Source organism: Chamaea fasciata, unplaced genomic scaffold, assembly GCF_029207755.1.
Source record: "Chamaea fasciata isolate MVZ Bird 193981 ecotype frontalis unplaced genomic scaffold, bChaFas1.0.hap1 SCAF_7, whole genome shotgun sequence".
Lineage (NCBI taxonomy): Eukaryota > Metazoa > Chordata > Aves > Passeriformes > Sylviidae > Chamaea > Chamaea fasciata.
This window is the reverse complement of record NW_027094092.1, coordinates 11,487,398-11,500,424: the sequence shown is the minus strand read 5'-3', so window position 1 is coordinate 11,500,424 and position 13,027 is coordinate 11,487,398. Positions and strand designations below refer to the sequence as shown.

The window sequence follows — 13,027 nt, the reverse complement described above, 5'->3', positions numbered from 1 at the left end:
CCAGATCTACTTGTGCTTTCTGAGATTTTCTGTGGTTCTGGACCAGCTTTACCCCACCATAAAACACTCACTCCTTAATATCAGTTTTACAGTGCAGGATGCAATCCAAGTGAAGTGATGGAGGAGTAACACGCTGCTGACAGAAGCAGGAAGTCAGAAAAAAACACAAAGGAGAACAAAAGTTGCATAAGGAAAATTACTATAGTAAATCCAGTGGTGGCAAAATATGGTCTCCCCTAAAGAAAAGCAAAGTGAACAGCAGAACCTGGATCCACCTTCATTAAAAACTGAGCACCACTGGGGTCAATCTCAGTGTCTGCCTGGACTGAGAAGCAAGAGTTTGAGCAGGTGTCCGTAACTGTACACCTGCATTTTTGCATTTCTGATATTCCATTCCTTGACTTCTTGGGCTAGGAGCTCTATTATATTTGTCTGTGTTGGTTTGGGACTTTTTGTAAAAGGACTCTGAATTTTTCTGGCCACATTCCTGCAAACCACTGTAGGTGTGAAAACAGTCCTTCAGAGAGGGTGGTGGTGTGTCAGTCTATTTCACCTTATCAAGGGGTATCTTTTTTTTTTTTAATACAAGTTTTTTTCTATTCTACTAAGAACAGAATTTCCATGCTATGCTCACCTTGCCAAGGCATCTATTTGGAACTAACAACAGTATTTTCTATGGTTTAAACTCACCTAAAGCAAGGTTTTAAAGCAAGATCGGTGTCAACATTCAATGTTCAATGTGCTTTTTTCCCTTAACTCAAAATTATTTTTGCACATGGAGAGTGGCTTGTAAGTTAATTAAACCTTAAGTCATCTATTACTCTTCACATTAGACCATTATCAGAGACTCTCCTGTTTACCAGGTGCCTGGTATTACTGCTCCTTGGGAATGTCTCCTGCAGTCCCTGGCCAGGGGCAGAATGCTAATTCTGAATGTCCCCAGTTTCAGAGCTGGGCTAATGTAACTTTAACAACAGCATTTTACATTGGCAGGGACACACAGACCCCAGAGTGTTCCTACATTTCCTCTTCTGACAAAAGCACTACTCAAATGTCTGAATACTTTCATTTCCATTCACAAATGTTTTGAAGGAACCGAGTTCTGGTACATCTCCTTTGAAGAGTATCCCTTCCCAAGAACCTATTGCATGAAGTTTAGATCTGCTTTAGCCCAAGTCTTGTATAAAACCAAAAGCATAAGTGCTTTCTATTTTTCAAGGTTGCATTAACAACAGAACTGTGGTTTTGGGGCCCAAGCAGCAGACCACAATCTACCTAAACTGTTCATTTTACTGTACATTTCACACAACCCTGAGAGCTCACGCGGACAGGAGAAGGAGCAGGCTGTGCTCACAGGTGACTGTGCTACTCAGCCACAAGTCACCCCAGGGGAAAGGGTAACAAACAATTTCCAGTGCTCTGCTCATCAGGCATGCAAACTGAGCCTTGTCTAAGGGTGTTTGCTGGCAGAAGTTACAAAGGTGCTAAAAAAATTATCTGATAAAGATGCCCATGACGGCAGAAAGCTGGAGAAATATTTTTAACAGATCCTCTACTTTGCATCCTTCCTATAAGGAATGCAGCTGAAAAAGTATCTGAATTACCTACAGATTTTGTAGCTAATCACATTTTCACACGTTAGAGCCTAGCACAACACAATTCTTTTATATTGGTGGCACTGAAACCTCTCCAAGCTTTTTCCAATTACAGCGTGTGAGACTTTTAGGTGCCTGCTAGCATCTCTGTTCTCTGGAGACATGTAAAAGCAGGAGGAGGTCAGACAAGCTGTGTTACACTGACAGTGCCTCCTGCTCCTTGTAAACGATGTCCACTACAAGCACTGGTGAATTGCAGCACTAATTCCTGGGAGCTGAAACCCTCCACAAGTTTCCCTGCCAACCCTGTACACAGTGGCACAGCTGGAACAGCAGCAGGAATAAAAAGGGGTACATTCTGATTGATATGCTAGAAGCAAAGATACCTACTCTGCAAGCAGCTTCTCAAATAAGTCTCAGGGGTCGTGCTCTAATTCCCAGTGCAGTCAATAGGAAACCAGCTCCCAACTTCACAGAACTGCCTGGAGCCCTTGGAGACTTGGAACCAGCTCCTTTCTCCCATAACAGCATTGCCAGCTCTTCATCTGGCCAACACCTAGAGAAAACCTCCACATTGAGGCTACACAACACTCTCCAAATGGACCAAAAGGGAAATAGCCAACAGGTGACTCTCTGAAGTGAGAAACCCACAGCTCTCACAGTTGGTCTCTCACTTACGGGCTGTATGGGTGGGCAACACAAAGCATTTCTGGGAACAGCAGCTCACTGGGAAACAAAGGCATGGGGCTCTGTCCCTGCAAGGATAACTTCTATGGACACAGTACACAAGGCAAAAAAGGTTACTACTGAAGCTACTATTTCATTATGTCCCAACACAATTCAGTTCATGCAGAACATTAAATCAAATTAAACCAATTGAATGATACTTCATGGAATGCTTACAGCCTCAGGCACCTTCACGTGAGCTTTAAACTCTGCTAATTTGTTACAAACCAGTGAAGTATAGAATACAGTGTAATTAGAATGCATTTCATTTGATAATAAGCAAGACAATCTTTATAGCATTCTTAAATTATTAAAAAAAAACCCTTAAAGAAAACTTCAATTATTTTCATGCTTAGAAAACATAAATCATGCATGGATTTCAGTTCTGCACAAAAGCCTCCCTTACATATGTGCTGAGAAACACAATCAACAGAACAGTTTGAAGGTAAATTGCATTACTGCTGATTAATATTAAGGGACATCTAAAAGTGATGCCCTGGATGGCACAGCACAATTTTCTCCCAGGTTTTAGATTCAAGTTATGCTACTAAAATCAGCAGCAGTGTTGTTCCAGAGATACACATGGAGAATGTTTCACAGGTCAGAGCTGTTTTAGACCAAGTACAGTAAATGTCAGAGTGTGTCTTAAATATCCAAATAACTGTAAATTATAATGATTTCAAATCTAAAACTCCCTTGAGATGAACAGAAGGCATGAAGAGCTTTCAGCTTAATTTAAAAAAAAATTTTTTTTTTTAAAAGAGCAGCTAAGAAAAATAATTGGGACACCACAGCAACAACATATAGGAAGTAATTTCCTAAAGACAGGTGGGCTAATCAGAAACATCTAATACTGAATCCTATATCTAAAACTTTATTAAAAGCATAGGAGACAGATTTTCATTTCGCTAAGAGGGATTGCCTGAGCATGATGGCTTTGGAGATCACGCTTGTTCAGGCAATTGGGTTTATTTGATACCTTTTCCACTTAATGAAAACCTGTGCTCCATGGAAATGCCCCATCTTTTTCAATATGAATTCCCCAAAGAATCGAAAGTTAGCTTGGCATAAAAAATACACTACGAAACACTAATTGTGGAGCAATTAACCTGAAATTAAGCAAATAATTACATATGTATTTACAAACAGCCACAAGCAGCATCACGCTGTGCTTGTGCTCAGAGTGCAAACCACCAGTCAGGCAGATTTTCCTGGAAACCCCTTACCTGTGCTCTGGAAAAAGAGCCAGAGAGCTGCCCACAGAGTCACCTGTTTTGGGGGACAGGTGGGTGGTAAGAACTGCACACACAGGAATTCCCCGGGATCAGGCAGTGCTGTGGTGAGACTGAAGTCACCTCACCTCTCCCTGGGGCTGCTTCCTCTTCTTTGGCCAGTAATTCTGGCAGATCAGCAGGGAAGAAAGGTGTACTGAGTCACTACAAGGAGTAGAGGTTTTTTTCCTCTTGCCTTCTTTCTTGCCCTTGCCTCTAGGATTCAGTCAGGCCTCTGAAAGCTTCCCTTGGTCTAATTTTTTCCCCCAAAAAAATCTCATCATCAAAATGAACAGCAGCATCCTACTTCCTTTCTTGCCTGGGTCTTCACTCAATCCCCAGACTGGAGCAGAAGGAAAGAGAGGAGCTTTTCCAAATCGAGGCAGCAGCAGGTCTTACAATGCCATTCACTCCCACAGTACCTTTTGCAGACCATAACCTAAATATTCTTCTTGCCTTCCTACCTTACCACTGCCTCCAAACAACACTGTTAATCTGTTTAAGAACCTGCACTTTGCAGGCAGCTCATTTAAAAGATGTCATTATTAGAGCTCTCTGGGTGAAGGGAAGGGCAGTCAGAAGCCCTGGAGATTCATTGTTTGTACGTATGAGAATGATGCAATTTCTGGATCTGAACAGCAACTCAACAAGGAATTACAGGACTCAAAAACACTTTACATATTAGGAGATCAGGTACAACCATGATGCCTAAAGGGAGGCCAGTATGGATATCAAAACCTCTAGAAGTAGCAAAAAGCTGACAGAGATGTCGACACATCCTATTTTTGCAAGGAAATAAAATTGGTAGGAGATAGTAACATTTGCATAAATTATCTTTTAGAAGTTCAGTGCCTCCTGCTGTTTAGCACTTGAAATTGTTATTTATGACATCCCAGTTCGCTGCTACAGAGATGACCATCAGTTTAGAAAGGCTAGCAAGGACCCTAATGCTGGATTTAACCCCTGTTTCACTGTGATACACAGAATAAAGCCCTACTTCAGAATTATATGCAGGTTCAACCACATATAAGACATTCTCAGTGTATTTTTCAGCTACTGAAGGATCTCCGGCAATCACATTGTATTGAACAGACTCCTACCAAGTGTCAGCACATGAGGGATGCAGAGGAAAAGTCCTACATCTAAATCCTTCCAGGGCCCCACTGCTGCTTTCAGCCCCATCCCCAGAGGCCTGTGCATCTGAACATCACCACAGAAGGCACCAGCACAACGTGTGACTCTGTGTGTGGCTGTGTTTATTTATGTACAGGCACCTCTGAGCCCTGAAAATCCTGAGAAGCAGATGCTTACATGGCTGAATCAGTTTGCAGCCCTTTTTCAGTAGCCACCCTGTTCATTTCCATTCTCACATTCCCATCAGCCAGAGTAACTCCACAGAGGGTTGGGGGAAAATGGAATTTCAGAGGCAGTGGATCCATTAGCCAGACACAGATGCCCAGGGTGGACACTCCAGCTCCACACCTGGCATATCCAAAACCAGCTTTCAGGAAAACAACAAGGTTCTGCCTTATCCTGTTCAAGCCCCAGCTCCCCACAGCTCGGATCTCTCACATCCCACAGCACTTTTTTGTTAATGGAAGCTGCCACGCTGCACTGGAACCAGCAATAATAACACTTAGAGTGTCCCTTTGTGAAAGTACAAATCAAGAAAGAACTAGAATTTCTGAGTGGTTTTTCAAGGTTTTTACTCCGCCTATACTACAGCAATCTAATTTTTAAGTGACAGAGCTATGGATCGTTTCCAGAAATCATCTCTGAAGTGACAATTGAAACCTCTCCACCACCCATGGACACCAAGTACAGGAAAAGCCACAGCTCACACTTTAGTTTCAAGGTCTTCCAGTCTGGTCAGGGTTAAATAGAAAGAACTCTCAAGCTGACTGCCTCAGAAATAAATCAATGCAGATAATTTACTACTTATTATCATGAGAATAGATTAGGATAAAGAAACAAACAGTGGAGCTACTACACACGTCACATTTGTACTTGCTGTCCACATGTTGCACCTATTCCTCTGCTCTTTTTCCTTCAACAACCATCAGAATAATTATTCTCAGAAAGCATTAACTACAGCTCAAGCTGCAGGCATAATTTACATTTCCTTGAAGACCAATTATAGGTTGTAGGAAACAGATCCGAAGACAACCTCCCACTCTCTGCAGTTTCATATTTATATAACTAAAACCCCTCATTGTTTCACTTGCCTTTTGGATCTGGCAGCCAAACAGCACAGTGCAAAGGGTTGACTAACTTTAAACTCAGTTTAACTTGACTAAATATAGATATTATGAGCAGTTTCTCTCTTCAGAATAATCTTTCTACTTCCCTCTTTGGAGGTAAAACATGCACATGGTTCTAAGTGGCTCTAATTAAAGCAAAAGGGGGTTTTCCTTCAGAATTAATAGATCATTGCATTGCATCACTTGCCTTAAATGAGTGCATCAAAACAAAGTTATTTGGTATCCTGGAGATAACACAGCTCTACCAAGGCAGATAAACTGCTCACTGTAAACCATATTGTGGTTTTAAGAACTCTGTAGGTGTTCTGTGTTTGTCTGTTTTTTTGGGGTTTTTTTTTAACCTAAAAACAGGCTGAATACGAGATTACCACTGGGGTCAACACCTGGAGTCTCCTGAAACCAGCGCTCCACACTTTCTATGCCAAAGCTTCATACTGGAAGTGACCCCAGAGCCAAAGCAGTCCTAGAGCTCAATCCTTTTCCTGAAATAAACCCCCCTCTGAAGATCTCTCTGACCAACACCTTGCTGACTTTTGGATGTACCTCACTAACAAGCATTCACAATTAATGATCCACAGTTATATATATCTATATAGCAGCTACCATACAACCTGAAGAAAACTCTTTATTTTCAGCAGGAAATAATAAAATTCTGCAAGTGGACATCTGGCACTAGTTGACGCCAAATTTGCTCTCTTTAAAAATTTGGGTTTCTCTTGGTTTTACCTAATCTGTTTGCATTTCTCTAATATATATCCCTATTACTTTTCTTGGCATTAAGTTAACATAGTACCAGCATGAACAGCTTTTGACTCATGCAGAGAACATGGGTAGAAATTACACCACCGTTTTCCAGGATTTTTGTTATCCAAGCCAGAGAAATACAAAAAGGGCAAAAAAAAAATTTAAATTATATTGCAGAAAAAAATAGCTCAACACACAAGCTCAATACAAAAACATAATACAATTAAATCCACTACTTCACAAGGAAATTTACAAAGCTGAGCAACTACTAATAACACTACTTCACAGGTTAGGCTAATTACACCATTTGGCCACAAAATTTTAAGAATTCCAGGGCTTATATCAGTTAGCAGAAATCTGCAAGGTGTTTCAGTACACCTTTTCTGACCTGCCTTGTTCTCAGGCGTCCTAACTGTGATTAAGCAGCAATTACCTGTGATTTTTCTTTACTTTAAAGAAAAAAATAAACAAGCCATCAAACCCCTTAACTGAGACAGTCTTGCAAAAACATGGACTTCTCCCAGCAATGCACCTATACAGGTCCCCATTTGGCTACTTTTGGAATTAATGTGTTGGTGACATTTAAAGCACTGAATGAATTTGTATCATTGAATATCTTACAGAGAGGAAGATTTGCAGATTTGAGGTAATTTATTTTGGCATCCACCTCCAGTTCAGGGAGGAGGGATAAACACAGGAGCCTGGGTGAATCTGGTTTTGAATGTATTTAGAGCTTCCTGAGAAAGAGGTAGACCCAAGGACGCAAGAACCAACATCACACCACGGGTGGCAGCTCACACAGGCAGGAGCCTGGGAAAGTCCTCATCTGAGACATTTTCATCTCAAGAGATATGAGAACATTCTCTTTTTCTTACTCAAGCCCTCTCTTGAAAATTACTCTTTCCCATGCAGTAAACAGACTGGAAACACAACCTGCAGATCTGCAGAGGAGGAGAACGTGGATTTTCTGTTACAGAGAGACAAGGAATAAAAATAGGAAAGTAGGAGCAAACCACACAAAGATAAATTCTTTTTTCCACTCAAATTACTCCCAAACTCTCAGTTCGCACAGCTATGGATCAATTCTGATGGCTAAGCAGTTTTTCCATAGGAGCTCTGGCTGCTACCTCAGGGCTTTTATTCATGAGTCACCTCAAACACACACAGGAATAAAAGTTCCCACACCAATCCCCATCAAATGTCAGCCCCACTTACCTCCAGCTTCTCAGCAACTTCAATATAAAAAAACAAACTAGAAAAGAGTTTTATGTTAGCAGAGTACTGCTTGTAGTAAAGCATACAGAAACCTGCACGTTCAAATATTCTTTTTGCAACAAATATCAGAATGACATTCATTTTTTCCATCCTTACATTTTGCTTGAGGAATTCATAGTGAGTATGGAGCACACTTTTCCTACAGGAAATATTTTACATTTGCTCAGCTAAAATGGTTTAGCACTTGCATTTAACAGTTTGCCACCAGCACCTGCATACAATCTAACTTAAAGATGACACTGAAAACTGGAATTGTACTGCCCATAACTCAGCAATCAGGGCAGATAAGACGAGCAACATTTAACATCATGCCGGCAGAAGACTTCACAGATTTATCCTGCCTGACCTACAGTGGCTGCAGTTTCAGTCACTGGCTTAATTAAGAGACACAGATGTTTTGGGTTTGCTGCTTTCCTTGCTCATAGATTAACTCAGTCTCTGCACCTGGTGTCTCACTTCATTTACTGGGCCACGGCTGTTCATTATTTCTTTTCTCTAGTCTTGCTCTTTCCTACAGAAGTTCCTTACCTACACAAGAATGAAGAAGTAAACAGAGAAACTTCAGGAATACAGAAATAAACTAGTATTTATTCCATTTTGCTATAGACAATTCCTAATCCACCTTAAAGAAATATCCAATATTTTAACAACTCATGAGAAGCTGTAGCTGCACTTCATCTAAGATCAGCAAGTGGTAGAAATTCACTTTTCCACTTGGGAAACAGAAAGGAGGAGAGGAAGGGCTGAGAGGTCAAATGAGGATACATAAAAAGGAATGGAGTGCTTTTTTCAACAGTCTTTTATTACAGAGAGGTCCCTCAGACTTCAGGGCAACTATGACTGAGCATAAATATTTCAAGGAGACATTACTTGCAATAACTGCCTTGTTCTCTTTCTCTCCTTCCTCTACCCTCAAATCTTTTTCTGCCTGTACCTTGTACAAGAATAGCCCTTCTCCTTTGCCTTTTCCTTTAGCTTTTGAGTTTTGACAGCCTTCCAACAGCGACCTCTTAACACTGATTCCATTTGTTCTCAAACCTGAACTAGTCTAGTTTATGTCATCTCATCAATTCTGATCACCCTCACCTCAGAGAAGGTATCTTCTCTTCCTTCCTCCATGTTTCTAAAATCTGCTACAGAAGAGATAATAAATAATGCCTCCTACTCAACTAAAGTTCAAAGCCTGTGAAAATACGAGTTAGCTACATGTCTTTGCTCTTCTTATAAACTAGTAATGAGTCTGGAATGCTTCACCCACAGCAATTAAGACTCATTCAGTTAAAATTACTGTATTCTGTCATCTAGGTTTTATTCCAAAAAAAAGTTACACATTTTCTATTAACATCATGACTGAAAACTATACAAATAACTCCAAGATTTCAAAAGGCACAGCCAAAAAATGCTTCTTATCCTCACTTGTTTACTCAGCTTGTTAGGGTGAGTTACAGCCACAAGGGTTAAAGTACAGAGAAACAATATTCACAACGAGATAAGAGTTTCAGTGCACCAGAATACACATACTGTAATAACAATTATTATTACCTGTTAGAAACAAAGAACTGGGTGGTTTTGTGTTGTTGTTACGGAGGCACCGAAGTAGGGGGTGATACAAGAACAAAACTATCACCATAACCAGTACCATAGAAAGGTCCAGCATGTCAAAAAGATTGCAAAAATAATTTGCTCTGGAAGCTATCTTGTAGCATTTATTAATTTATTGAGCTAAGAAAATCAAATATTCCTAACGTCAACTTGGTAAGTGAAACATTCAGCCCATTCTGAAAAAATGCTAAAAAGTTGCCTGTGTCATTTCTCTTCATAACACTGCTGTTGGATGAAACACAACAAAGGTGACTTGTTCCCAATCCACCCTCTGCTCACACAAATCTTTACTCCTCTAGTTTATCAATTTAAAGTAGTGCTGTAGAAGAATAGGCTTCAAAAAGTACTTCTCAGTCCATGTCTTTTTATGATACTGTGCCCAAGCCAGAGATTTTTAAATATTACCTTCATAGAGAACTTCATACTCAGTGGGAATACAGCTGTATCCTTGAATCAAATCTGGAAGGCAGTCCTTACAGAAGGAATGGAGGCAGGGGAGCATCCTGTGTTCCCTCCTCCACAGCTCCCATTTGCACACCAAACAATTCCTCAACAGATCCAGGGTCTCCATTCCTGCTGGCTGAAGCCTGGCCCCGAAAACATGAAGAGTCACAAAATGGCTCATGACAAGCCCTGCACTTCACAGAACACTTGATCACACAAGTGCCAACCAGAGGGCAACACGGGATGCACGATCAAATAAACAACATTCATGTGGCCCCTGTGAAAAAAGAAACTCCTTGTAGCTGAAAATCACATACCTGCTTTACAGAAGAGAATATCTTTGCAGATTGTTGTGCAGGAAAGAGTGGTTTAAGGTTTACAAACCATGATCCCACTATCTCTCTAGTATTTGCAACTTCTGTAAAAACCAAACTAATCTGCTCTATCGATCTACTTACAAAGCTGAATTGTCACACGCTGCACATTTCCTGCTAGAAGCACTGAAACTGTCCAATTAAAATGATGAGATTCTCTGACTGCTTTTACAATTTCACCCTAATGTTTTGCAGTTTTCGGGTAAAGAACATAATATCCACACATTCATCATTTCAGCAATGCATGTTAGAAAGCTGCCTTGAAAAATGTACAGCATCTTCTGACAATCCTCTTTATAGAAAGTGCACTTTGCAGTAATCAAATTTTAGCTATCAAGATGACCACAGATAAGATTATAGACCAAGCCTGAGCTTCCCAGTGTTCCTCTCATCATCCTAAGCTCCCCAAGGTCAACTGGGAGTTTTCCAGTTCATGTTTCATCCTCAGTTCTGAGATTGTCAGAGATGTTGATCAGATACAAACTGCAAAGGGCAACTCCTGAAAGTTGTATCAGAGGAGAAAAAGCATATAAAGCCTCACTTCCTCTGGATTCACTCTTCCAGCTGATCCAACCTCCTGGGAGGGAGGATGTAGAGACACATGTAGCTGCTGACTGCCCTGGCATGCTGGCCCTGCTACCAGCAGGATGTAATTGAAGCCACAATCTCCAGATTTCTCCAGCACAGAAGAGCAGCAGCTCTAGTCTTAGGGCTATCTTTTTTCCTAAGGGATTCTATCTTCTGGTAGATTCCAGTGGAAATGGCTAGTAAGCAGATCTGAGCTTGAGTTTTCATTCTGCAATGCATAAAAATTATAAACGTCTCAGAAATTAACAACCAGTAATTTTTTTAAGCATTGCATCCTGAAGTCATCAGTATTTAAAATGTTCTAGAAGAAAAATGGACCCTATGGTAAAGTCTGCATCTTATTTCATACCCAAGACCCATTCAACATGGTAGATACCCACCAACCTGACAAATCACTTAGATGAATTCAAACTTACCACTAGAACTTCAGATTCCAGCCCCAAAACCAGAGGTCCCTTTGGAAATGAACTGAGCCAGTTGTACTTGTGGCTTAATTAACATTTTATCAGTGCCTGTTACATAAGCTCCCTTTTTACAGTGCATCTTCATCAACCATCTATCAGAGGCAAAGGTCACTAAAGCAGCACAGCCTCTGAGCTCACTTCATCTCTCTCATTTCTTGCAGCTCCTGTTGCTAAGACAAAGCTGCACCTACAAAAACATGTGAGGTGTGCAGTAGGAAGTTGAGGTCTTGAGCTACCACATTGTTGACACAGAGAAACCACAGCCCAAAGCATCCATGCAAAGAGAATCAGTGCAAACAGAGCCCCATAATGGGAAATGCTTTGTCACCTCAAAAGCCAACTCTGGGGGTGGATGAGCAGAAGCAGGTTTCTGTAAATTTCAATTTATGCCTTCTGAACAACATACAAAACCGAGTAATTTTTTTTGGTAGAAAGGGGAAGAGTGAGAGTGAAAAAAATGTGCTTAAAATTTTGCTCTGAGGCAGGTATGCAAAGTAGCAGCCAGGCAGCTGGACGAGGAGAAGGCTGATGTACATAATGAGCTGTAAGAAGGCCTGCAAAGAGAATCCAGGGAATTACAGGCATGACCTTGATGCTGGGGAATGTGGTGATGCAGATCACCTCCAGCATCATTATGGGGCACTTGAGCAATAACCAGGGCATCAGAGCCAGCCAGAGTGGGTTTTTGGAAGGGAGGTCCTGACTGACCCACTTGGTGGATGAGGGAAAGGCTGTAGCTGCTCTGTCTGCCTGGACTGCAGCAAAGCCTTGGGCACCACTTCCCACACATTCCCCTGGAGAAACTGCCTGCCCATGGCCTGGAGGGGTGCAGTGGTCACTGATCAAGAACTGGCTGGACGGCTAGGGCCAGAGCAGTGGATGGAGCTACACCCAGCATCACATACTAGGGAACAGCAGTGCCAGTGAGACAGTTCCCAAACTCCACTGTATTTTGGAACAATCTGTCTATTTCTGCCATAGCTATTCCCAAGCAGCAGAACCACTGGCTAAGATGAATTCTTTTATAAATGGAATGCACGTCAACCTCACCTCAAAAGTCCTCTAAATTTAATTGTTGCCAAACAATAGGTTGGAAGTTGATTAACTAGGATTCTATCACACATACCAGAAGGTAATTTACATCAGCTTCAGCAGTGAGCACAAAATAAGTGACAGTGTCTCTGGCCTTTTGGTCTGACACCGAGAACCAGCTCACTGGCTTTAGTTATTTGATTTTTTCACCATTAAATCCTGCTTTGGCACGCAGGGTCAAGCCTTGCAGACACCAGAAGTCCTAATTTGATGTTACAAGCAAGCAAGGATCATTTCAGGTATTCATTTTAAACCCAATACATCAGAACGTCACACACAGCAGTTCTAGAGCTGTGCCATTGCTTTGCCAGCTGTAAGGAAGGCTGAGGAAAGCTGGCACCAACAGGTGGGAACTGCAGGAATGGTGAACTCGGCCTGGAAAGGGCAGAGATTGCAAATGTTAATTAACAGTTACTGCTACACTGCTATCCCTTTGCATTTATCTATCCATACTCCTGCTGCTCCATTCCCGAAGGCAGCATCCCCACAGATTTCCCATGGATGTTGTTTTAGTTCATGAATCCCCATGGAAAGCACATCAAGGCCTCTTTTCAGACAGCTGTAGAAAGAATCACTAACAAAAGAGCAGCA

At 41.4% G+C, this 13,027-nt stretch overlaps 1 protein-coding gene across 3 annotated transcripts in view; it reads right to left on the bottom strand.

The window, feature by feature from the left end:
- TRIM66 (tripartite motif containing 66) overlaps positions 1-8,203 on the bottom strand; it is a 42,405-nt gene extending 34,202 nt beyond the window's left edge. For 2 of the 3 annotated variants that reach the window (XM_066187566.1, XM_066187568.1), the window contains exon 1: positions 7,969-8,203. The gene's annotated coding sequence lies outside the window, so the exon portion shown is untranslated. Of the gene's footprint in view, positions 1-7,812; positions 7,850-7,968 lie in introns of all 3 variants that reach the window. The other variant, XM_066187567.1, reaches the window with a different exon arrangement.
- Between the last annotated feature and the right edge of the window lie 4,824 nt (positions 8,204-13,027).